This window comes from Carya illinoinensis, chromosome 15, assembly GCF_018687715.1.
Source record: "Carya illinoinensis cultivar Pawnee chromosome 15, C.illinoinensisPawnee_v1, whole genome shotgun sequence".
Taxonomy (NCBI): Eukaryota; Viridiplantae; Streptophyta; class Magnoliopsida; order Fagales; family Juglandaceae; genus Carya; species Carya illinoinensis.
The window spans coordinates 28,730,165-28,755,892 of record NC_056766.1 but is presented as its reverse complement, the minus strand read 5'-3'; the positions used below and the strand labels follow the sequence as shown (position 1 = coordinate 28,755,892).

The window sequence follows — 25,728 nt, the reverse complement described above, 5'->3', positions numbered from 1 at the left end:
TGTAATTGAACCGAACTGAGCCAAGCCGATCTTTAGCTTGCCATGCTCCACTAGAGTCAAAACACTCAAGCTTAAGATTTTTTTTTATTCTTTGTTTGGACTCGACTCGATAAACTAAACTCTCAACTCGAGCTTGTCCCATAAACGTGTTCGAGTTTAGCCGAGCTCTAGTTGTTTTTATTTATTTATTTTTTGAATAAGATTTAATAATTAATAATTAATAAATAAAGAAAAGATCTAATATTGAATTTACAAAACTAACAAGTAGAATCTCTATTGAATTATAAAATTTTAAAAAATTTATAAATAATTAATATCTAACTAGTTGATATTTATCCAAAATAACAATATATTATATGCCTACATATATTATTAATACATACACTTAATATGATAGCATAAATCTATTTCATATATAGTTCACACATATTACTATATGAAATTATTAAATTTATCGACTAATTATTATACAAATTATAAAATATACTTATGAAGTATATTCACCGTATAGACATAAATAATTAGATTACATATTATATATTTAATTATAAAAGTGGTATGCTTATATTATTAGCTAATACGTATATATATATATATATATATATATATGTATATATACATAGGTGTATATATATATTTATCAATATATGAATGAGTTTTAATTGAGTCAAGTTAAAGAGTTGACTCGAGCATAAGTGAGTGGACCTTAGCCAAGTCGAGTTGAGTTTTATCGGATGTGTTATTTACAAATCGAGCGGGTATATGCTTTCATGAACGAGTTTCTTTTCTTTTCTTTTCTTTTTTAATTTTTTTTACGAATCAAACTCGATTTGTGTTTAATCGAGTGAGTACCGAGTGGCCTATCGAACATACTGGTTCATTTACAGCCTTAGTTTTATGCTATATTTAGATGTTGAGTTAATTTTAAATTTTCTATAAATAATAATAAAAAAATAATAAATAATTTATTAATAATAATGAATAAATTATAAATAGTAATAAAATAATGTGATACAATTTTTCTTACTAAAGACAGGCTTAATTAAAGGCCCATGGAATCTATGGAACCTCGGTAATGAAAAAGTGAACGAAGGAAAGCCCATAGAAATTTAGAAGAAAAATGATGTTTGCACTCGTTGTTGGGTACCCTCCGTGTACGCGCGTCCATGTGTCCTAGTTAATGAAACGGTGCATTGCGTTTCATTAAGCCCTTCCCAGCATTTTTCTTTTTGTTTTCCCTCTTTCCTCGTTTTGCCTTCCCCCCTTCATGTACAGAAGACGGATGAAATTAGGGCAAGCATCGTTCGTAGCAGAAGGGAAAATCGAAGATAGACGATGGCTGAGATGCAGGTGTGACAAAATCTTCCCCTTCTTAAAAATAAAAATAACATTTGGTTGAAAAATAAAAAATTCACCATAAATATGTGTAAAACAACAACAAGAACTGTCTAAGGAAACACAACTACAACAAAATCAAATCTCCATGAAGCAGTGTCAACCTCTTCTTTTTCTATACACCGATTTTGTACAGAGACCCATTCTACCGTTAACTTCAAACTAAAGATTATTAACAATGTTCTTGCAATCTAGTAATTTTCGGAATATGCAAGAGACCCACTAGATTGTTCTTGCCCACACAAAAATCGGTACCTAAACTTTAGTTAAAGATTTTCGAAAGTTATGCAAGAGACCCATTAGATTGTTCTTGCCCACACGAACCCCACCACCTGAAATATAGTTAAAGATTTTCGGAAGTTATGCAAGAGACCCACTAGATTGTTCTTGCCCACATGAACCCCACCAACTAAACTATAGTTAAAGATTTTCGGAAGTTATGCAAGAAAATATAGTTCGAAGTTAATAATCTTGCAAAGGAAGAGGAAGAATAAACATAGTACCTGAACAATCTAGTGGCTTTCGGAATTGACGGCGAGGTTAGTGTGGTACAGTTCGGGTTTTGGCGCTCGCAGAGTATATCTGCACCTTCTGGATTTCAAATGGGTTTCAAATCTCCTAAATCGGTTTCTTTTTTTTTTCTTTTTTTTTTAATAATATATCGTCAGTGATTTCGCAACAGGTACCCAGCGGCGGGTACCTATAGCAGTATTGAATTTAGAATGGTATTGTCGAGTCCGTCAGCACAGAAGAGAAGAGAAGAGTATTGAATGTCGATACTGTTGGAGAAGAGCGAGACATGGAGGTGGCTAGTGAGGAGGACAAAGGAGTCGAAGCCCTTCTTCATTACGTTCGCCACCATATGTGGCGTCGTCCCTGGGATTATCAGTTACGCCGTGATGCAGCTTACCAACTCTCGCAACCCTGAGCTCGAAGCCCGTCTCCGTAACAATCCCCGCCCAGAAACAATTGTACGCATTTTTAATTTCCTTGTCAATCTATACATCCTCTCTTTCCTTTCTTTTGTTTTCACCTTTGATTTCATTATTTAGTTTTCATTTATAAGGACCCAACATATCTGAGAGACCAAATCAGAAACAGAGACCCAAACCGAAATCCAAAGTAGCCGCAGAAGACGAACAAATGGGTGACCCTTTATCTCCAAGAATAATTCCAAATGGACAGAATATTTTATACGCCATTTTGGTTTATTGATTTTCCATCTTGTACCCTGAGGTACAACTTTTATGCCTAAGGTTCTACGATAATACAACTCAATTAGTTTTCGACGGAAAGTTAAGAGGAAGGACTTTCTGCAGATATTCTTTTTCTGAGTCTAATGCTCTAGCTTGTACGGTTAGAGAGAATGAAAAATTCTTGATTTTTGCGGTGTTTGTGAAGCGTATGACATATAATTTTGTTATTTTGTTCTCAACCCAGCGGTTGAAGTCCTAAATGAAAAGGGGGTCTGGTGCAATCCTCTTGGTGGGTGTATTGTTCGATGCTTCTGTTATGTCCTTCATGATAGCCAACATCTAGATCTTTCAGTTTTAGTTTCAGATACAGACTTACAAAAGTAATATGATCATGCCCTTCAATTTCACACTGTCACACATATTTTCTAAATTATGCAAGTAGCATGATCATTTCCTTACATGGATGGTAAGTAATGTTTTTTTTTTTTTGGTACATATGATGTATGTATGGCCCTTTATTGAAAGCCCCTTTTTATGTACCCAGTCCCTTTTTATGTACCCAGTTATGATATTGTTAAGTGAGTTTAATGTCATGTTATTATAGTATTATGCGTTTTACATGTATCGCGGTAATGCATGTGGTAGGAAAGATAAAAGACAAGTTATGAAATAAGCTTTAAGAATGGCTATAAGAGATACATGGTACCAACGCAGTTATAGGCAGATGTGCAAGCCACAGATCTAAGCGTAGTCCCCTATAGTATGTTATGATAAGTTAAGCAGTTCCCCTTATGGTCACAAGCAGTGGAACTAGTGCATAATCCTATACACGGGGGGTTAAGGTTTGTTGATCATTAAAGAAAGTGAAAGAAAAGTTTAATGAGTTATGCATAGTACATGTTACATGTTTATGAAAGTAAAGTATGAAGTATGCACGTTTTTCAAGGAAACCCTATGTTTATGTTATTTTTACTACGTGATTTTTTGTTGATTGGGTATTTGACTCGGTTTTTTATTTTTTTAATGTTTTAACCACTCGAGGTTATGGTCATTGTGAGAAAGATGTTGCAGGATGGGACTTGACTCAGGTAGACAAAACAAAGGCCTAGTCAATTTATGAGATATTAGTTTTATGTTTTCAGTCATTAAATTTATTTTGTTAAGCACATGAGACTTAAATGATTTTCAGCAAGTGCTACCCAAGAGTCTCTTTCAAATTTTAATGAAGTATATTTTGTTTTAGTTATGGAATCTTTTATACCTGGCTTCTACGTAAATGATTTAAAGGTTAGTAGCATTTTGGGTACCCTAGATTTCTAAAAATGATTGTTAAGGACGTGTTTCACTGCTACCTACCACACGGATCACCTGCAACGAATAAAGGGGCGACCATGGTTGTCCTGAGGAAACTCCGATGTTAAAGTCAAAAATATAATATGAGAGTAAGCGTATGTAGAAGAGGAAGTAGAGTTAAGAATTTTGTTGCGCCTAAACTTTGACTCAAATTAATGAACCAAAAATTTAGTGCAATTTTACCTACAAGTATACAGGTGTTGTAGTACTTCACAGAGTCGAATCCACAGGGATTGACTTTTGTGATAAAAAAAATGAATTCAAATAATGAAAAGAAATTACTAAAAGAAATGTGCAATCGAATATAAAATAAAATTACTGAGATGAAGATTTGTAAAATAACTGAATAAAACTAAAATAATAAAATCAATTGATATGGAGAAAGACTAAAGTTTCGAGGATCCGTCTAATAATTTGTAATATTGTTTTCGATCTCTTCAATTAAACTAGAATAATGATTCCGTTTAATTGAAAGATTTAGCATTTAAGGTAAAAAAAAAATAGTCGGTAATGATTAAGCATGAACGATTGATGATTAAAACATTCACAAATCTATTTGAATATCACAGGGATTCCTCAAGCATTCACTGTATTCGAAAATCACAATGAATCAAGATAAATATATAGATAATCAAAATATCCAATAATAAAATTCTTCAATCAATCAAGCTCACAAAATAAATTTTACGTTGATCCGAAAATAATATTTAAATCATTAAATTTCACCTCTAACCTTAGTATGAAAATTTAGCCAACCATGCTTATCACAAGTGTTATAGAAAGCACATAAATATCCTCCATTAAATAACTAAAATAAAACACAAACTTTAATACTAGAAAATAACTATAGGCAAAAAATATAAAGAAAATGAAGCCCGAAAGACTCCCTCAAACTTCCGCAGCCCTCTGGTTTTGTCTCAATCCAGGACCTTCCGTTGCATGTTCTATCCAACAAGTCGCTCATGCCCATCTTCCTCAAACGAAAATACTCCTTTTCGTCCAACTCCCTCATTGAAAATTTACTCAGCAAAAACAATTCCTTCCAGCCGACACCCCTTTAACTCCAACGTCTACACGTCTTTCCCTTGAAAACGAAATTCCCAGCTCCCACCAACTCTGCTTTCTTTCACTCATGCGTCCCCACCTACTGACCAACCGACTCTCTATTCTTTCACAACCCACCGACTTCTCTTCAATGAAAACTCAAGAGAAACCAAACCTCTCAATAAATCTCCCACGTCCCTCACCTCCAACGTGTACTTCCATAGATCTCCTACTTCCTCCAAGAAAAATAAATCAATCCCAGCCGACCTTCTCAACTCCCCTAAAAAAACATCCACCGACTCCCTCAACTCCCAATAAATCAAGCATCGACACCTCTCCACTCTCCTGAAAAAGCATCCATCGACTCCCTCAATTCAATAAGAACTCCAGCACGTAAAGTCCCACCAGCCAAGTCTCCCTCTAATCCAAGTCAAGCATGGCACCTCTCCACTCCAGACAAATGACCGACTCACCTTCTCATCCCATCCCCCTCTACTTCCCTCTACTCCCCACGTACCACCCTAGTTCCCCCTCCTGCCAATCCCCACTGACCAGAATAGAGTGTGCAATATATATATATATATATATATTTTCATGGTTCCAAGACGCTAGATGAGACTCCACTCCAAATTAGCTGCAGTAACCGACATCAAATTTATTTGATTCTGCTTGACTATCAACTACCACGTTTTCAGGACCAGAGGATTAAGCACTTCCAATCAAGTCCACTTTAGTTGCACCAACCGAAGCTATCAACAAGCTGTCGCCTCTTACGTTCACACTCCCACATCCAAGAGCAAGCAAAAATAAAATAAAGAGCTGCTTCATGGGACCTCCATTTGGTTTCAGCCCCCTTTTTAGACTTTGACGTTGCATGTGTTTGTCCACCGTAAATCATTTTCTTCACCGCATGCATCTATAAACAACCAAGTAAGAAAGTCACTACCAAAAATCTTCGTCTTTTTTTTAGTTGCCGAAGTACACCGCTTCCTTCCTCTCAATTAGTATGCACTTTTGGTCAAAAGCTTCAACCGGATCTCATGTGAATTTTATTTGAGCTGAAAATAAGTAGATAAAAATAGCACTCAAAAATAAATTAAAATAAAAAAATAGATTATCAAAAATATATTATATTTGTGAGGAAATATTGTCCAATTAAATCATAGTTATAAAATTAAGCATAAACATGATATCAATAAATTAAAAATCACAACTCGTATTTATGCTTATTAACTATTTTTCCATCTAAAACCAATAATAGTGTCACGAATAATTTAAAATACATTGATTTTAAATAGCTAAAATATGCAATATTTCAGCTCAATCAAATTTGTTACATCTTGTAGGCTATTTATAGAGGTTATTTTCTTAGAGTGATAGGAGTCTAATTAGGCTTGTCAAGCCTTTTCCTTGTAGGAGTCTAGTCATGTGAAGCAGTTCCCTTCTAGGAGTAGGAGTGTATTTCTTGTTAGGAATCTGAGTCTATTTTCTCTTAAGAGAGTGAGTCGATCTGTCTTATCTCTTCTTGATTTGATCTCTTAGCTAAAGTTGTGGGGACTCAAATATCCCTTCCAGTTACCCCGCTAATTTCCTTCATGATCATCACGTGGAAAATTAAATACTTTGCATTCTTTGTACCTACCTTTTACCTCATTGGCTCGTGGGCATTCGTTTGCTTTTGTTTTTCCCTACCCCGCCGAGAATCCATGCTAGTTAGTGCGCATGGGTGTCTTCTCTTCCTTTTGGTTAGCTATCAGTTGGCTGCACCGTGCATGAGGCTCGACCTTTTGGTTGTCTTGGGAGTCTTCAAGTCAACCATAATTGAGGTAACCTGCAGAAGAAGCAGTTCTGGTAGCTGTGAAGCCTTAGAAGGCCTTAAGAATCTTCAAGTCAATAATCTGTAAAATAAATTTAAAAATTTGATCACTAGTATCCTGTTCGATCCCTAGTTTGTTGTCCAATCCCTTATTTTTTGTTTGTTTCGTGCTAAGCGGTGAGAGGCTCAGCTTGGAGAGATAGGCGGGAGATGTACTTGACCTCATTGAGTGTGAGCATGGAGCTCAGTTTTGAGTCTATGGACGTTTTCCTGAGACTGTTTCTTGCATGGAAAAACTGTTTATCCCTGAGTGCTTTTGTAATAGTATTTTTGCATGGTTGAGACTGCTAAATACTTGCTCGCCCAGAGTTGTTGGTCGTGTTGCTCGCATAGAAGCGTTTGTCCTTTTGCTCACCTAGAGGCGTTTGTGCTATTGCTCACCCAAAGGTGCTGGTTTACTAAAAACAAAATTGGTACAAAGTTGAGATTTAAATACCTGAGCCTTGCTCTGGTGGCGATGGGCTTCCTAGCGAGAAGATTAACTTGGGCGTCGAGGAGTTGTACATGGCACTGCGAGGCCGATAGCTCACCATTGGTGTTTAATGGCCGGGCAATCCCTAACCTTTTCCTGCCTTTTTACATGGCACCGCGAGGCTGATTGCTCGTCATTGGTGTTTAAGGGTGGTGTGGTCTACTGACCTCCACGCCATTTTTACATGGCACCGCGAGTGTGATAACTCGTCATTGGTGTTTAATGGTCGGGCGGTCCTTGACCTTTCCTGCCTTTTTACATGGCACCACGAGGCTAATAACTCGTCATTGATGTTTAAGGATCGGGCAGTCCCTGACCTTTCTCACCTTTTTACATGGCACCATGAGGTTGATAGCTCGTTATTGGTATTTAGGGGTGGCATGATCTACTGACCTCTGCGCCCTTTTTACATGGCACCACGAGTGTGATAATTTGTCATTGGTGTTTAAGGGTGGCATGGTCTACTGACCTCCACGCCTTTTTTACATGGCACCGTGAGTGTGATAACTCGTCATTAGTGTTTAAAGGTCAGGCGGTCCCTAACCTTTCCCGCCTTTTTACATGGCACCGTGAGGCTGATAGCTCATCATTGGTGTTTAATGATTGGGCAGTCCCTGACCTTTCCCTTTTGTAATGTCGTGAAGACTTGACCACCATCCACTTCTATCGGTAAAGCGAGACTAATCTGTAAGGGGCACTTTAGTCAGCACGCAAATAGAATTGTTAATTTTAATGTTTGCCAGATGTTCCAGAAATATGCAAAAAGAGTCTCATCAATAAAACAATAAATCAAATAGAAAATAAAAACTTTGTTATCATGGGTAAGGTTTCTCCAATTGCTCTGCATTCCTAGGGCAGGAAACCTACTCGCTATATGTTTCTCCTGTCCCACCGTCGGTCGAGAAACTTCATCTGATTTCACCTCAGGGCGCCCTGTCCCTATCATCATTTGAGAGCACTCCGTCTCTACTACTGCCACGAGTATCTTGCCACCTACCGGGGCTGTCCTCTCTTTGCTGGCTGTGTTCTCGTTCATACCGTCGCTTAGGCTTTAAGCGTTCTGCGACCATTTGCTCTAACTCTCCTGTGCTCGCCAATTCAGTGACCCTTTTCTTCATGGTCGTGTAGTCTTCTTCATGTATTTTCAGCATTTACGAAGTCATCTGCCCTGTCCATGAACTACCTTAGAGAAGATGGAGTCCTTCTTGCTAACTCGTCCATAAAAGGGCTGCGCTGCCAGATCCTACCTAGGAGGGAAACTAGAGTGATCTTCTCATCTTGATCTTCGGTTATCAACCTCTCTATATTAAAACAGGTGAGGTATGTCTTCAGATTCTCTTCTTCTCTCTGCTTAGCTGTTAAAAGGTATGCTGATGGGTGCCGTCGCCTTCTGCTTGGCATAAATTGTGTTAAGAGCTGCTTGGCCAATTCCTCGAAGCTATTGATTGATCCTGGTCGGAGAGTTCTAAACCACCCTCTCGCCGTTCCCTTTAGGGTCAAGGGAAAAGCTCGTCATGCGATTTCTCCGGGGAAGTCGTGGAGTGTGATATGCGCCTTAAAGTTCTCCAAGTGTTCCATTGGGTCTTTGGACCCATCATACACGTCAATCTAGGGAACCTTGAATTTAGGCGAGAGGGCCACTGCCATAACTTCGTCACTGTAGGGGATGTCTGTACGGTTCAACAGCTATTCTACCGAGGAAGATCCCTCCCATCTTCCTTGCCATCTCTTCATATTTGTAAACAAGACTTTTTAGCTCGTCATGCAGCTTCTTCTTTTCTAGCTCCTCAGTATCGACCCCGCCTGCACTATAGGCATCCTCTTCCATTTGTCCATTGACTGGCGGCGTAGCAACATGCTGTCGCCTTAACTCCTCATTTACTTTCTGCAGTTGCTCTACTAGATCTGTCATCTTCTTCAGTTTTTCTTCCATATCTGCCCACCTCGCCTCCATACCTGTTGCGTTCACTTCTCGGTCTCTGGTTGCTTGTGATCGCGTAGTAGTAGGCATGTGAAAAGCACGCTGGTTGCAGGAAATATATATCCCACAGACGACGCCAAATGTTAAGGATGTGTTTCACTGCCACCTACCACACAGATCACCTGCAACGAATAAAGGGGTGACACTGGTTGCCCTGAGGAAACTCCGATGCCAAAGTCAGAAATATAATATGAGAGTAAGCGTATGTAGAAGAGGAAGAAGAGTTAAGAATTTGTTACCTCTTGTAAGCTATTTATAGAGGTTATTTCCTTGGAGTGATAGGAGTCTAATTACTCTTGTGAAGCCTTTTCCTTGTAGGAGTCTAAGTCATGTGAAGCAGTTCCCTTCTAGGAGTACGAGTCTATCTCTTGTTAGGAATCTGAGTCTGTTTTCTCTTAGGAGAGTGAGTCAATCTGTCTTATCTCTTCTTGATTTTATCTCTTAACTAAAGTTGTGGTGACTCAAATATCCTTCCAAATTGATTCATAAATGTTAATGAATTTTAGAGAAAGTTAAAGAGCATATAAATTATGACTCTTGATGATTAGAGTTACTTTGGCTCACTATAGGGCTCTTGGTCCTTCCATTTAATTGAAGTTTGTGTGGTTTTTCATCTCTAGCTTATAAACATAAGGAGAGTGAAGGGAGAAAAATCCAATATGCCCGACCAAATTTTGGAGATCAAGGTGCTTACATTGGTGCTCACTTAAAGGTTTTATTTATTGCATAATAACTCAAGATATGCTAACTTGCTCAATATATCTTACCTTTAAGTTAGTTAGATTAGTTTTTATTTAAGAACTTCAACTATTCTTGTGCATTGTGCTGGTTTGCTACTGGTTTACTAAAACTTACAATGGTAGATTCCTTATTACGTGACCAAAATTTGGTTTCGTCTTTTGTTTAAGTTTATAGAATATAGGTACACATGATTTTCTCACCCTACCCTCAACTGGTGTCTCTCCCTTTCCTTCTAAAAACATATCCATAATTAGGGCTATAAATGAATCAATCTATTCAATAACTCAATTGGTTCTTGCTTGGTTAAACTCAAATCGAACTCTATTCGTGAAAAAAAAAAAAAAAAAAAAAACTCGATTTTGAAAGTAGATATCCACTCCATTAGTAAATGACACATACCCGACTAAACTCGACTCGACTTGACTTAGGCTCATTAAGGCCCGCTCGTTTATACTTGAGTTGACTCGATTAAAGCTCATTCATATATTGATAGATATATACATACACCTATGTATATATGCATATATATATGTGTGTGTGTGTGTGTGTGTGTGTGTGTGTGTATTAGCTAATAAAATAGGCATAGCACTTTTATATTAAATATATAATATGTAACCTAATTATTTATGCCCATAAATTAATATGCTTCATAGCTATATTTTATCATTTGTACAATAATTAGTCGATTAGATTTAATAATTTCATATACTAGTACGTGGTAACCATATATGGAACAGATATATGCTATCATATTTTGTATATGTATTAATAATTTATGTAGGCATATAATATATTGTTATTGTGGATAAATATCAACTAGCTACATATTAATTATTTATAAAATTTTAAAATCTTATAATTTAATAGAGGTTTTACTTGTTAGTTGTATAAATTTATTATTAGAATTTTTATTCATCTAATTTATTAATTATTAAATCTTATTCAAATAAATAAATAAATAACAACTCGAGCTAGAGTTGGAAGTTTAGCTTATTAACTCGAGTTCGAACAAAGGTTAAATAAAAACCTCGACCTTGGGCTTGAGCTTGACCTTGAGTTTTTTGAGTCAAGCTGAGGCCGGCAAGCCAAAGACTGGCTGGGCTACACTTGATTACGGCCCTATCAATAATTTATCATGAAGCATTTATACTCTATTCTTCACTCCCATTACTCTGACTGAATAATTTGACCCGTTCACTTGAGGTGCATTTCAATTTTTGGGTTGATTCTCTGAAGCATTTCACTCTGTAAGTAGATAAACATGTTGACATTTTGGTTGCTTGAAACTGTGAATCGGATGATAGGGAAAGCAAATCGAGAGAGACTAGCAAAATACCTTGGGGAGCTGCAGTGGAAAGAGGATACAAATGACCGTTATGTTGTTGCTCTGAGAGGAGAAACGTTGACTAGGAACCCTTATGTGAGAATACAACCAATCCCTAAACCAAGCAACACTAGGGCTGAAAAGGAGCAAAAGGCCGAGAAAGAACAAAAGTAGATGATGAGGTGGGTCTACTAATGATGTGAAGGCTTTCTATTTCTGGGTATGTTTTGTTAGACCTTTGGTTTTCCTAGAAAACCTTTGTCTTCCCTAAGGTGGTTTCACTTCATCTATCAAGTATAGGTAATTGCCCTTCATAAATAAAGTGGTGACCCTTGCTAGTTTTTGATGGATGAAATAATGAGGGTAGCCTAAAGGTTGTAGGAGTAATAAATGAGGGTCCCTAGTCTTGCCTATATAAAGGGGTTTGTGTTTTCCATTAGAACCACCCATAAAGTTCTAAGGCAAAGGCTAGAAGTCCCTTCCCTATAAAATCTCTACTCTCTTTTGTAGATTTGAAGTTTTCCAGTTATCAAGCACAAATGACTGGAGGTAAAAGATCCTATAGATCTTTTTATTCATTAAAGTTATTTTCTTACATTTGGTATCAGAGCAGTTGCCTTTCAGCTTTGTGTTTGAATTATTAGCATTTCATTTTGTTCATAGAGTGGGCTTTTGAAATCCAGTTTTGTTCTTTGTTTTATTCTCTTGGCATGATCAATGAATTTTGTCATAATCTATGACGTGAGAGAAAAGCCGGGTCAAGATTTCAAACATTTGTGGGCTCAATTTCAAGTTTTATTCATATTGTTGGGCCTTTGGGCTAATTTACAGTTAATTTTTTTTAAAGAGATGTCCAGTTGTATTTCTTTTAATAATCAAGGTAATGCCACAACATCCTTATTATTTAAAAGAATGCATAAAAAAAAAAAAATTGGAATCTTATTGTAATTAAATCATAGGTTTTAAGGATTTATCCCTACAGGGAAATCTTTAATTTTTGTGATTTAATTAGTATAAGAAAATAATTTTTGGTATTGACAGTAAAATTTATCTTCTGCCTATAAGTGTGGATAGTTTTATTTGTTAATATTTGGAATAATTTTTCTTATAAATAAAGATAAGTAAATTTATGTTGTTATGCAACCTTTTCCCACAGAAAGGTTAAAATTTACTTGAATTCATAGCATTAAAGTTTTTCTTGATTTTGCATCTGTTGTACCACAATCCTTAGCTGATGGTGTTTATTTTATTCCAATGCTTGATGGCACTAATTTTTCTGGCTGGAAAGATTCAGTTCAATTTACCTTGGGGTACATGGACCTTGACTATGCACTCTGTGTGAGCAACCACTGCCACGGATACGGATGCACAGGAAGTTATTGAAAATCGCCAGTGGTGGGAGTGATCTAATCGCCTAAGTCTAAGTCTCGCATGAGTAAGAGCATTAGAGATTCTATTTGTGATTGCGCTACAATTAAGGAATTAATGCAGGCAATTGAGGAACAGTTTGTTCGCTCTGACAAGGCTTTAGCTAGCACCCTTATTAGGCAATTCACTATTAAAACCTTTGACAGTTCTAAGGGTATGCGTGCATACATTACAGAAATGAGAGACATTGTTTGTCAACTTAAGGGCTTAAAGATAGAGATATCTTATCCATTCTTGGTCCATTTCATCCTTGACTCACTGCCATCTGAGTATGGACCTTTCAAGATCTCTTATAACACACACAAGGAAAACTGGTCAGTTACAGATCTTCTGACCATGTGTGTGCAAGAAGAGGAAAGGATGAAGCATGATCGACCTGAAAGTGCAAATATGGTCGTGAATGATAACTGACTTCAAGAATTGTGTGGACTGCATAAAGGGTAAGTAGACCATCAATAATTCTAAAGGTTCAAGAAGGAGCTCAGGTGTTCTTGAGATTATACACACAGATATCTGTGGACCATTTTCTACCCCTTGCCTGAATGGTCAGAGATATTTTATCTCATTTATTGATTACTATTCTAGGTATATGTATCTTTATCTTCTAAATGAGAAGGCTCAAGCACTAGACGTTTCAAAGCCTATAAAGCAGAAGTAGAGAATCAAAGTGAAAAGAAAATCAAGATCATAAGATCTGATAGAGGAGGGGAATATTATGGTAGGTACACAGAACATGGACAAATTAAGGGTCCATTTGCAAATTTCCTTCAGGAAGAAGGCATTGTTGCCCAATGTTCAATGTCTGGCACACCACCACAAAATGGTGTTGTAGAAAGAATGAATCGTACGCTAATAGATATGGTAAGGAGCATGATTAGTAAATCTAATATGCAACTTTCCTTGTGGAGTGAAGCTCTTAAAACTGCAATCTATATATTGAATAGGGTTCCATCCAAATTTGTCTCTAAGATACCTTTCGAGTTGTGGAAAGGGTGGAAGCCTAGTTTAAATCATAAACATATATGGGGTTGTCCTGCTTAAGTTAGGATTTATAATCCTAGCACAAAGAAATTAGATCCAAGGACAACTAGCGGTTTCTTTATTGGGTATTCAAATAACTCCAAAGGATATAGATTTTATTGTTTCAATAATAGCCCTCGAATTGTCGAATCTAAAAATGCAAAATTTCTTGAGGATGTTGAACCTAGTGGGAGTGTGAATCTTCAAGAGGTCACTTTTGAGGAAACACCTGAACATGCTACTTTGCCTTCTTTTGGAGAAAGAATGGTTGTCTTAAGGCAAAATAGATCACAAGATCAAGTAATGACACCAATTCAAGTACAACATGTCCCCGAAAATGAGGTTCAATCTGAAGTTATTCCGCATTTACAGTCTGAGCCAATTGATGAAGTAATGGCTCTAAGAAGATCCTCAAGAATACGTAGGCCTGCTATTCCAGATGATTACATTGTATACCTAACTGAGTCTGATTTTGACATTGGACTTCCGGAAGACCCAATTACATTTTCACAAGCCATGAGTGAAGATAAATCTACATTTTGGTTGGATGCCATGAAAAATGAGTTAGAATCCATTTATAAGAACCAAGTCTGGGATCTCGTTGAATTACCAGAAGGGGCGGCAATAGTTGGCTGCAAATGGGTTTATAAAACCAAATGAGATTCTTCTGGTAATGTTGAATGATATAAGGTTAGACTTGTCGTTAAAGGATTCACTCAGAAGGAAGGCATTGATTATCATGAAACCTTATCTCCGGTCTCTAAGACGGATTCGTTGAGGATAATCAAGGCTTTAGTAGCTCATTTTGATTTAGAATTACATCAAATGGATGTGAAAATAGCTTTTCTTAATGAGGATCTTGATGAAGTGGTATACATGAAACAACCTGAGGGTTTTAGTGACGACAGTCAGAAAGTATATAAATTGAAGAAGTCTCTTTATGGACTAAAGCAAGCTTCCCGTCAATGGTATTTAAAGTTTCACAAGATTATTATCTCATACGGTTTTATCGAGAATCTTGTTGATCAATGTATATACCTTAAAGTAAGTGGGAGCAAATACATTTTCTTAGTCCTATATGTAGACGATATTCTTCTTGCAAGCAATGATTTGGAATTGTTACATGAGACTAAACAATTTCTCTCCAAAGACTTTGAAATGAAGGATATGGGTGAAGCCTCTTATGTCATTAGCATAGAGATTCACTGAGACAGGAAGCAAAGAGTCTTAGGACTGTCTCAAAAGGCCTACATTGAAAAAGTTTTACAGAGATTCGATATGAAAGATTGTAAAGCCTCTGTAGCTCCCATAATCAAAGGTGATAAATTTCATAAAGGACAATCACCTGAAAATGCATTGGAACAAGAGTAGATGAAAAGTGTACCTTATGCATCTGTAGTGGGTAGCTTGATGTATGCTCAAGTTTGTACCCATCTAGACATATGTCTAGCAGTTGGATTATTGGGTCGCTATCAAAGTAACCCAGGACTTCAACATTGGATAGCTGCAAAGAAGGTGATGCGGTATTTGTAAGGAACCAAGAATTACATGCTAACTTACAGGTATACAGAAAATTTGCAAGTGGTTGGCTATTCAGATTCGGATTTTGCCAGTTGTGTAGACACCAGAAAGTCTACTTCTGGATATATCTTTCTTCTTGCTGAAGGAGCTATATCTTGGAAGAGTACGAAGCAATCTATAGTTGCTACGTCTACTATGGAGGCAGAATTTATTGCGTGCTATGAAGCAACGACACAAGCCATATGGTTGAAGAATTTTATTTTTGGTCTTAAAATTGTCGATTCCATTCAAAGACCAATAAAGATTCTTTGTGATAATACCGCTGTAGTGTTCTTCTCAAAGAACAATAAGAGCGGAAGCAGAAGCAGGCATATCAACATAAAGTATTTAAGTGTGAGAGAGAGCATCAAATATAATGTGGTGTATATTGAGTACACCAGTACATATTTGATGTTAGCTGATCCAATGACCAAAGGTTTACCGATAAAACAGTTTCAAAGTCATGTGGATCATATGGGCCTAACTAAAGTGTAATCTCTCATGTTACTGTATATTTCACAAAGAATACAGTTGAATTCAGTTTCAGTTTTGTGCATAAAGTAACAAATTCGTCATACCCATTGGGTGATTAAGTTGGACCCGAATGACTTTTAATAGTTGTTCATAAAGTATTTTAAGGGATACTATGTATTGTGACACATGGAAGGGAAATGTTCACTATAAAGAGCAATACCACCATGGTTTGTGTATAGGATACCTTGACAGAATTAAGGGCATTATTTTGGCCATTTCAGTTTTACCTATTAAGTGGGAGAATTTTAGACCTTTGGTTTTCTTAGAAAACCTTTGTCTTTCCTAAGGTGGTTCACTTCATCTAAGATGATACACTTCATCTATCAAACATAGGTAATTGCCCTTCATAAATAAAGTGGTGACCCTTGCTATTTTTTGATGGATGAAACAATGAGAGTAGCCTAAAGGTTGTAGGAGTAATAAATGAGGGTCCCTAGTCTTGCCTATATAAAGGGGTTTGTGTTTTCCATTAGAACCACCCATAAAGTTCTAAGGCAAAGGCTAGAAGTCCCTTCCCTACAAAAGCTCTACTCTCATTTGTAGATTTGAAGTTTTCCAGTTATCAAGCACAAGTGGCTCGAGGTAAAAGATCCTATAGATCTTTTTATTCATTAAAGTTATTTTCTTACATGTTTAGGTTGTCATTGGATGAGTAATGGAAGGTTTCACTCTTTTTGAATGATATTCAACATCTGTTCATTGTGACAAGACAAGTAATTAAAATATTTGTCTTTGGATGTCATTCAGCATCTACTGGGCTGTGTGCTTGTTCTGTAATGTTTCATGATATGCGAGAACTTTTCCCTTCCATGGTATAATATATAAAATGAGATCTATCTTATGTTCTTTATCACTTTCTAAGTATGGACAGACATTAGCTATAAACTTATTTGTTGAAGGGTGATGATGTTATTTGCACTGCTATTCTACTGGAAAAGCCTAAAATCTAGGCCTCTGATGACTCCACTAGAATTATGGTTCAAATGTTCTTATGCTATGAGAAATCCGGTCATAGATTGCTCTTGGACACTCTACCAAAATTAGATACCTAGCTGGTCAAATCTCAATGGATTTGTCTTTTAGGGTAGATATAATTTGTTCGATTCTTTGGTCCAAAGAGGGACACTATGGTGGGATTATTTTGCCTCGTGTGGTTGTTTGCTATTGAATCAATTAATGTAGCTGGTCAAACCTCAATGTGATCAGATATTCTGGTATGAAGTCCATTACATTTTCCAAAAAGAGAGGGAGATATCCTTTGAGGAGATTCATCGAAATTGATCATTTTTTTGTTAGTTCAAACTTATTGCTAAGGCATGTCTGGATGGTAGGTTAAGATTCGACAAGTCAGGAGTGATTTACAAATTGCACATGGAGAAGGCATGTGATCATGTAAATTGAGGTTTCCTACTTTGCTGGATGATGCAGGTTTGATGAGAAATGGTGTGGATGGATCAAACAATGTACATCTTCAGTTACCACATGGACTTTTTAGCAGCTTTCAAGGTTATATTGTAAGGGGATCCATTATTCCCCTCATTATTTGTTATTATTGTCGAGGCTCTGAACAAGATTATTTCTGTCATGGAGCATAGGGATTTTTATCGAGTTTTTTGGTTGGTTCTAGAAATGGAACCAAGCTTAGCATCTCTCATTTGCTATTTGTCGACGACACCATTAATTTGCTAGGCCAACCGTTTTGTCTCTCCTACATTGGTGCTTACTCTATGTTTTAGGATCCGTATTTAGGGCTGAACAAAAAAATTTGGAAAACCAGTGAACCGGACCAAACTGGTGTATTCGGTCTGGTGTAAAACCAATTCGGTCCAATATCGGTTCCAATTTTGCTATGCCAGTTTGGTTTCGATTTTTCTTTTTCTAACATTGGACTAGACCAGACCGAACCAGACCGGTTCATATATATATATATATATATAATTTTTTATATTGCTAATTAATATAACATCAAATTTTAAAATTTTATTATTCATGTCTAATAATCTTATAACATAAAATGAATATAACATTTGATATAACATAAAACTAATTTTATAAATTTTAAAATAAGTTATAACATCTAATATAACATATAAATTTTAATTTTAGAACATAAAATTTTAATATTAAACATGAACATTAATATTAAGTTATTAATAAAAACCTACTTTTGTTAGTTATATATATATATATATATATCAAGAGTCTGTCTACATATAGGGATTGCTCATGCACTCTAGGACATAATTGCTTTTAAAATTGATTTGAATTACAACAATGCCCCCTTATTTCTTCTTCCATCAAAATAAAAAATTGTGTTTCCGAAATGGACTAAAAAACTTCCCACCCTCCTCTCTTCAATCCAGGTCCAATTGAGTAGTGGTGGTCATGTCCACCACCACCATCCACTTCCTCGTGCATCGACTTTGACCACTCTCTCATTTTCATGTTCGTTGCGAGTATTCCTGAAATCCATCAACTTCGAGCTCCATCCCCCAACATCGACTTGATTTTCTCCTCCAACACCGTCAGCAGCTAACCGCATAAGAATTGTGCAACCCCGATCTAGCAAACGACTCAGTGAAGGTTTGCTGAACTTCTCCTCTCACTTTTCTCTTTCTATTTTTCCTCTTTTGCTGGATTGCATTTCAAGTTTGCTTGAATCTAGATAAAACGAGCTCCCTTAATATATTTGGAAATGATCTGAGTTCAGCTACAAAAAAAAAAAAAAAAAAAAAAAAAAGGGGAAAAAAAATTGAGAGAGAAAAGAAAAGGTTCTAGATCGATGCGAAGTAAATCCTATCCAAAAATTAACTCTTTCATCTATGCTTTTTGGGGAAGCTATATGGGGTATCTAGAGAAGAATTATTTTACTTTTGTTTGTATGGTGTTGAGTTCATCTTCTCTTCCACCATTGTCGGCCACCTAACAGGTAAGGAACCATCCCTACGTTTAGAAGGATGAGCAACACCTAGCAAGGTTAGATTTTGACAAGTGCATCCATTTATGTTCTAGAATGTAAAATAAAATACAATTAAAATGCATACTGTAAATATTGATACATGACCTAACCTGCAAATATTGATTTGTTGCCGCAACAAGGATTTGAGTTAAGATGATAACATATATGACCAGTAAATATTGATTTAGTCATGAATTTTGAAAGATTTTAGGAGTTCGCTTTCTAATATTCTATCAGGTGGATTGAGATGAGAAAGGAAATGGAGGACTCACGCTAGCCGCTAAGCAAGGGTACAGAGGACTTAGATGAGGAAAGGGATGAAGGACCAGCTTTCAGGAAGGACTCAGGAAGGTCATTCTATTGGTCTTCTCCAATACTCACTATTTGCTCCAGTCAGTCACAAGACATCTCAATTCCACTTAAATGAAACGATGCATTTCATACTTGGGAGTAACATGTTAGGCATGCGCAAGGAGTCCCCTGACCAGGACTACCTTTAGAAATATTCATATATCAAGGATATATACATCTTATGGCATAATGAATTATAACATATATTCTTTTTTATAAATACGTTTCTACACATTTGATCATATGTATTAAATATGTATTTTTAGTTTCGTAAATAATTGGGTACAGCTCTTGCTATCTTTCTCTACTTTAGAAAACTTTCTGAGGTTTTCATCATTGAAATTACATCGGTAAAACTAGACCAGAACCAGTAAAACCAAAAGTGTTGGTTTCAATGATGAATTGGTTCAGTATCGGTTCTTCAATTCTCAAAACTAATGTATACCAATTCGGTTTTAAAATATATTCAAAACTGGACTAAAGTAGATTGGTTACGCAATATCCAATCTGAAGGCAAACTTAACAAAGATAGTATGTAGCTAGTTTAGTGGACATCCTTGGAGTGTAGGATCTCTTTCTTGGATATCTTGGGTAAGGTAGAGATCCCCAAGTAGCTTCTTAGCTTATGACACTCAGATTCTATATAACCCATTTTGACGATTCCAGAATTACATAAACTTGAGGAATGCAATTTAAATGTTGATGGCACCTTGATTCGCACCCTGTATAGTATAATCATTAGGTATTGTTTATCACCCTCATCTTTCTACCTCGAAGTGCCTTCAGGCTTCCTAAACCTTTTTTGTTTTTTTTTGCCCTTCAGAGACCCTTCTCCTAGACTCGCCATTAGGCCCTATAGAAAGTACTGTAAGTTAAAGTTGATCTATACAATCCTCCACCTCTATAGAAAAGCAAGGGCTTGTTGTCAAATGCCAATATAGCATTGCCTTACTAATGATCGAATATTTTCTAGAGTAATGCTACGTACCACATTTTCCTTCTATTATATAAAATGTGACACTTTTATCAACCTTGGATCATCATTTAAAAGTTGAAAAGTAATACCACCTCATCATAGTGAGATGAAAGTGTGGTAAGTAAAAATTTTCATAGCATTAACCATTTCCCTGCATAGTGATTGGTTCATCCTTACTCCATGCCCCACTAGTTCTATACATATTTTCACTCTTTTTTTATCTGTGAGATTGGACGACCCGTTGCAGAGGGCCTGCTGATTCATTTCTTTGACTTCCACGGAATCCCTTGGATGCAAAATTTGCTACCAAGGCTTCCAAACCCTTCTTCGGTTGACCAACATTTCTTGGATGCTAAATCTAGACTTCATGCATTCAAAGCTACCTAAATTTAATATTCTTGAAATTTGGATTCTTTGATAGGAGTATTGATGTTATGGTTGTGAGTGGAGGTGCAACGGTACAAAGGAGACTTAAGAAGAAATGAGAGGCTATAGGGATGAATTGAGTTGGGGAATGAAGGAATAAGAAGCACATGGGTAGCACGTGATTCATTAATAGGATGAAATAACGTAGTTTTCCTCACTTAATGTAGTTAGATTACCATTTTATCCTTACCAATGTAACCAAAACAACTGTAATTCAAAGGTATAAGAACTTAAACTCGTGTAAAGAACATTCATTCAAAAAGTTTAATACAATTCATTTCTTGGAGGCTCTAATACCAATTGTTACAACTTTTCAGAACTTCAAGATTGAAAAGGTTGTCTAGTTTTTATTGGATGTTGAGGCAATTCAAAATAGTCAATCTCATTTTTGTTTACATGTGCTGTCGGTGAGAAAATCATATGGTACTTGGCCCATGTGCATTGACTATAGGGTTCTCAACAAGGAAATTGTGAAGGATAAGTTTCTAGTACCTATTATAAATGAGTTGCTGGATGAGTTATTTGGTGCCACCATATTCTCTAAATTGGACCTGAGACTAGTTATCATCAAACAAGGGTAAGGGAGAGTGACAATGAGAAGACTGCACTCATAACACATTAAGGACACTCTGAGTTTTTGGTTATGCCTTTTAGTTGAACCAATGCTCCAACAACTTTTCAAAATTTGATAAATAAGATATTCCAACCTTTTCTTCATAACTTTGTTATAGTCTTTTTTTTTTTATGACATTTTAGTCTATAGAAAACCCAATGAGGATCGGAGTAAAGGCCTGTTTGGGGTTGTGGTAAGAGTTTAAAAGTGGTTAAATAGCCTTAAAAGTTCTTTAATAAAAAAAAAAAAGATTGTTTGGATGTTATAAATTAAAACACTTTTTTTTAATCGAAGAGAAAATATCACATATCCACAAGTGACCCCCTCCCACTTTTATTAAAAAATCCTCGCTTATGGCGGAGGAAAACAGTGTAACTCAGAACCCAAGGCCTTTACAAATATCCTATACCAACCCTCTCAATCAACAAAACTATTAAAACGAAAACCAACCAATCAAGCAAAACCTATATAAAACCTAAAACAAAATCAAACTGAAACAAACCCATAAAACAAAAATCTAATTACAGCCAAAGATTTGGAATCTTGAGCTTATCCATACGAACAAGTCCTCTCATTTTACTAGGTATTACATCACTTGCAAAATATCTCTTTGTGTTACCTCCCTCTCCTTAATGAGCCAGAAAATCTGCCACCTGATTCCCTTCTCTAAATTGGTGCTTTATAGAGACATAAAGGCCATAAAGGCCATGATTGATTGGTCCTTGCCCAAATCCATTGAAGCCTTGAGAGGATTCTTTGGTTTAATTGGAAACTATAGGAAATTTGTGAAAAGTTATGGGTTGATTGCTACCCCACTCACTGATTTGTTGAGGAAAGATTCATTTCTATGCAGACTTAAAGCTTCCAAAGCATTTGAGGCCTAGAAGCATGCAGTCACCGGTCCACTTGTGTTGGCTTTGCCTAACTTCTCGAGACCCTTCTTTTAGAGTGTGATGCATCTAGAAGGGATGTTGGTGTAGTGTTGATGCAAGATGGGAAACCCATGGCTCTTTTAAGTCAAGCTTTGAAAGGCAAGATATTGGCTTTATCTACTTATGAGAAGGTGTTGTTGGCCTTGGTGCTTCTTGTGAAGAAGTGGAGACCTTACTTGTTAAGGGCTGCCTTTGTGATCACAACAGACCAAAAAAGTTTGAAGTTTCTATTGGAACAAAAGATAGGCACACCATCACAACATAAATGGATAAGTAAGCTTCTTGGATGTGACTTCACCATTGAATAAAAAATTGGCAAAGAAAATGTAGCTACAGATGCACTCTCAAGAAGGTGTGAAGGGTCAGGAATAAAGGCTGCTCTTTTTGTCATCATAGTGCTTGATCCAGTTTGGTTGGAAGAATTGAAAGCTTCTTATTTGTTAGATAGAGAGATTTCTGAAATTTGTGGGAAGTTTTAGCAAGGATCTTCAGCTGATCATATATTTGAGGTTAAAAATGGGCTGTTGTTTAAGAAAGTCATATTATTTTTATTAGCAACATCTCCCTTGAAGTAGAATATTCTATAGTTTATACACAGTCCTGCAGTTGGAGATCATTTAGGATATCAAAAGTCATTACATGGGCCAAGGTAGACTTTGTTTGCGCTGGTATGAGGAAAGATATAAAGAATTTTATTAGAGAATTCCCTATGTCAAAAATGCAAAGTTGGGAATTTACAGCCAGCTGGGCTGTTGCAGCGCTTGCTATTTCCAACAAGATCATGGAGTGATATCTCCATGGATTTTATTGAAGCATTGCCTATGTCACAAGGGTTTTCTACAATTTTTGTAGTAGTGGATAGATTCACTAAATATGCTCACTTCTTGCCATTGTCCCACCCCTTCACTATAGCAACAATAGCTAAGTTGTTCATTTCTCAAATTTTCAAGTTACATGGCATGCCAACAACCATTATTGGGGGTTTAACTGACCTGGTTCGGTCTATTTTTTAACATATTTTAAAACCGAACCGATATATAGTGGTTTTGATATTTGAAAAACCGATACCGCACTAGTTACACCCCTAAACCGGTACTTCGATTTTACCAGTTTCTGTTATGTTTGGTCCAGTTTTTCCCGTTTTAGTATAGTACTAATAGATTATATAGTTAGTATAACTATACTATAGTGATATAGTATTGGTATAACTACTAATACTATAGTGATTTATATAGATATTTATATATAGTGGATTACTAATAGTATTAGTATTAGTATTTATATTAATAGTATCATATAGTGACATAGTATTTTTTTTATATGTTAGTGATAATATGATGGTTACATACATTTTTTATAAGAGTGTATATGATCAGATGTATTTAAAGGTCACGGCCAAGGAATGGATGGTTCAAGCTTAATGTTGACGGTGGTTCGAATGGTAACTTAGGGCCTTCTAGTGGTGGCGGCATCATCCGTGATGCTCGTGGTCGTACTTTGGCGAGATTTGCACACTCGTATGGTGTCTTGACTAATGGCATAGTAGCTTGATATTAGAAAACTGTTAGTTGAGTAGGATTCAAAAGTAGTTGTGGGATGGCTCAAATCTGGTGCTTGCAATCTCTGGTATATGTGGGACTTTTGGGAAGGAATTCAATCTCTTTTCCAGCTTCTAAACTCCTGTATTTATCACATATATAGAGAAGTCAACATGGTAGCTGATGTTTTAGCTAAGGAATGTGCTAAAAGTAAGATCATGTATTTTGACGTGAATGACGTCGGTATTGGATGTTTGCAGGTTCTTTTGCGGATAGACTATTTGGAATTTCGATATTTACGTAGATAAGTCCTAGCGTCTTGATTGCTTATATATGGTTATTACTCCGCCTCAGTGAGAGTTTTTTTTTTTAATAAAGGTTCTACTTATTTTTTTTAAAAAGGGGCATATAAAAAAAAGATCAAATGTGTTGAAAAGTATTTATCAAAAAGAATATATATGATAATTTATTATGCTATAAAATGTATTTATCCTTAATATATATATATATATAGTTTATATTAATAACATGTGATCAAATGTTCATGTTTAAGATTAAAATTTTATGTTATAAAATTAAAATTTTAGTAATACTATTATATCAAATGTTATATTGAGATTTTTAAGATTAATTTTATGTTATTAGATTATTATTATACATGAATATACAGTAGGATTTTAAAATTTAATGTAATATTAATAAGCAATTTAGCATATAATATAAAATAATTTTATATATAATTATATATAAAAATTATATAAAAAATTAAAATATATATATGAACCAGTCAAATCCGGTTTGGTGTTAGAAAAAAGAAAATCAGAACCAGACCGATTTCGACCTGTTTTGAGAAAAATGAAACCAGTATTGAACCAAACCTATTTTGAATCAGACCGAGCCCACCTACTCGGTCTGATTCAGCAGTTTTCTTTTCAAATACATTACATACAGGCAGAAAAAGTTGGTTGAAAAGATCATATCCTCCATCTAGATCATGATGCTTATATAGAAATTAGATGAGAATCCGCATCAATATCGATCATCGATAAAATTCCTGACAATTTCCCAATGATTAAAATCGCATATACGTACATACTAAAGCAATCAAAACATGAACTTTGTTATCCAATCCAATAATCTAAAATACTATATATGATAATGAAAATCTAAAAAGTAAAACAACTTCCATAATAGAAAGTACAAAAATTCTATTTGTAGTCATTTTTGCCTACTCTTTATGCACTTCACTAATGTGATTGGCTGCATCACTTTTTTTAGTATAAAATAACTGCTTTGGCCAATCATATCAGTGGAGTCCACAAAGAGTATGTAAAAGTGACTGCATGTAGAAGAACTCTATAAATTAATATGAGACTAATCACATTTATATATATAATGTATGGTTGGGAAAACTTCATGAACTTGCAATGTTTAACCTTTGTACATCAACACCCAAAAACATGGAAATCTTCAATTATGCTTACATAACTATATTAATTATGGTAGGGAAGTTCAAAAAAATCAGGTCACTAGGATTATTCTAGAAGTATTGAAACCAAGTGCAATATATGTGTGTGCCAGCACACAACTTACCCCTAAAAATTAAGTATCTATGTTCAGGAGCTAGTAACATGCAGTTCAAGCAAAGCTATAGGCCTGCTTGATAACGAAGATTTGAAATGAAGAGGTGAAGCTGTTGAAACTCCTATAGCTTTATCTTTTCTCTTTCTCATAGAAGAAAAGAAAGAAAATATAAACAACAACTAAAAATAGATTCCTCGACTTGCAAAAATAGATCGAAGATGATCAGTACGTATTGCATGTATATATATATATATATGTAGTCTTTTTGGTCTTGTGCTGCATTTTATGGCCAAAAAAATGCAGAGATTGTGAGAGGGACACCTCGCCTAGATATTAATCACAAACCATTGAATAAAGTCTTAGAGTGGATTAGATATCCTATCCCCAATAAGCATAATTTGATTCATAGGCTTAGTAACGCAGTA

The 25,728-nt window shown here is 35.8% G+C and overlaps 1 long non-coding RNA gene across 3 annotated transcripts; it reads left to right on the top strand.

Annotated features, from left to right (window-relative positions):
• The first annotated feature begins 1,012 nt into the window (after positions 1-1,012).
• Positions 1,013-2,872, top strand: LOC122295922. Of its 3 annotated transcripts, none has more exons than XR_006238326.1 (2): positions 1,013-1,350; positions 2,078-2,872. It is a non-coding gene; the product is annotated as an uncharacterized LOC122295922 (long non-coding RNA). The 3 variants fall into 3 exon arrangements; XR_006238327.1 differs by having other exon boundaries at positions 2,064-2,872; XR_006238328.1 differs by having other exon boundaries at positions 1,013-1,934.
• The last annotated feature ends 22,856 nt before the right edge of the window (positions 2,873-25,728 follow it).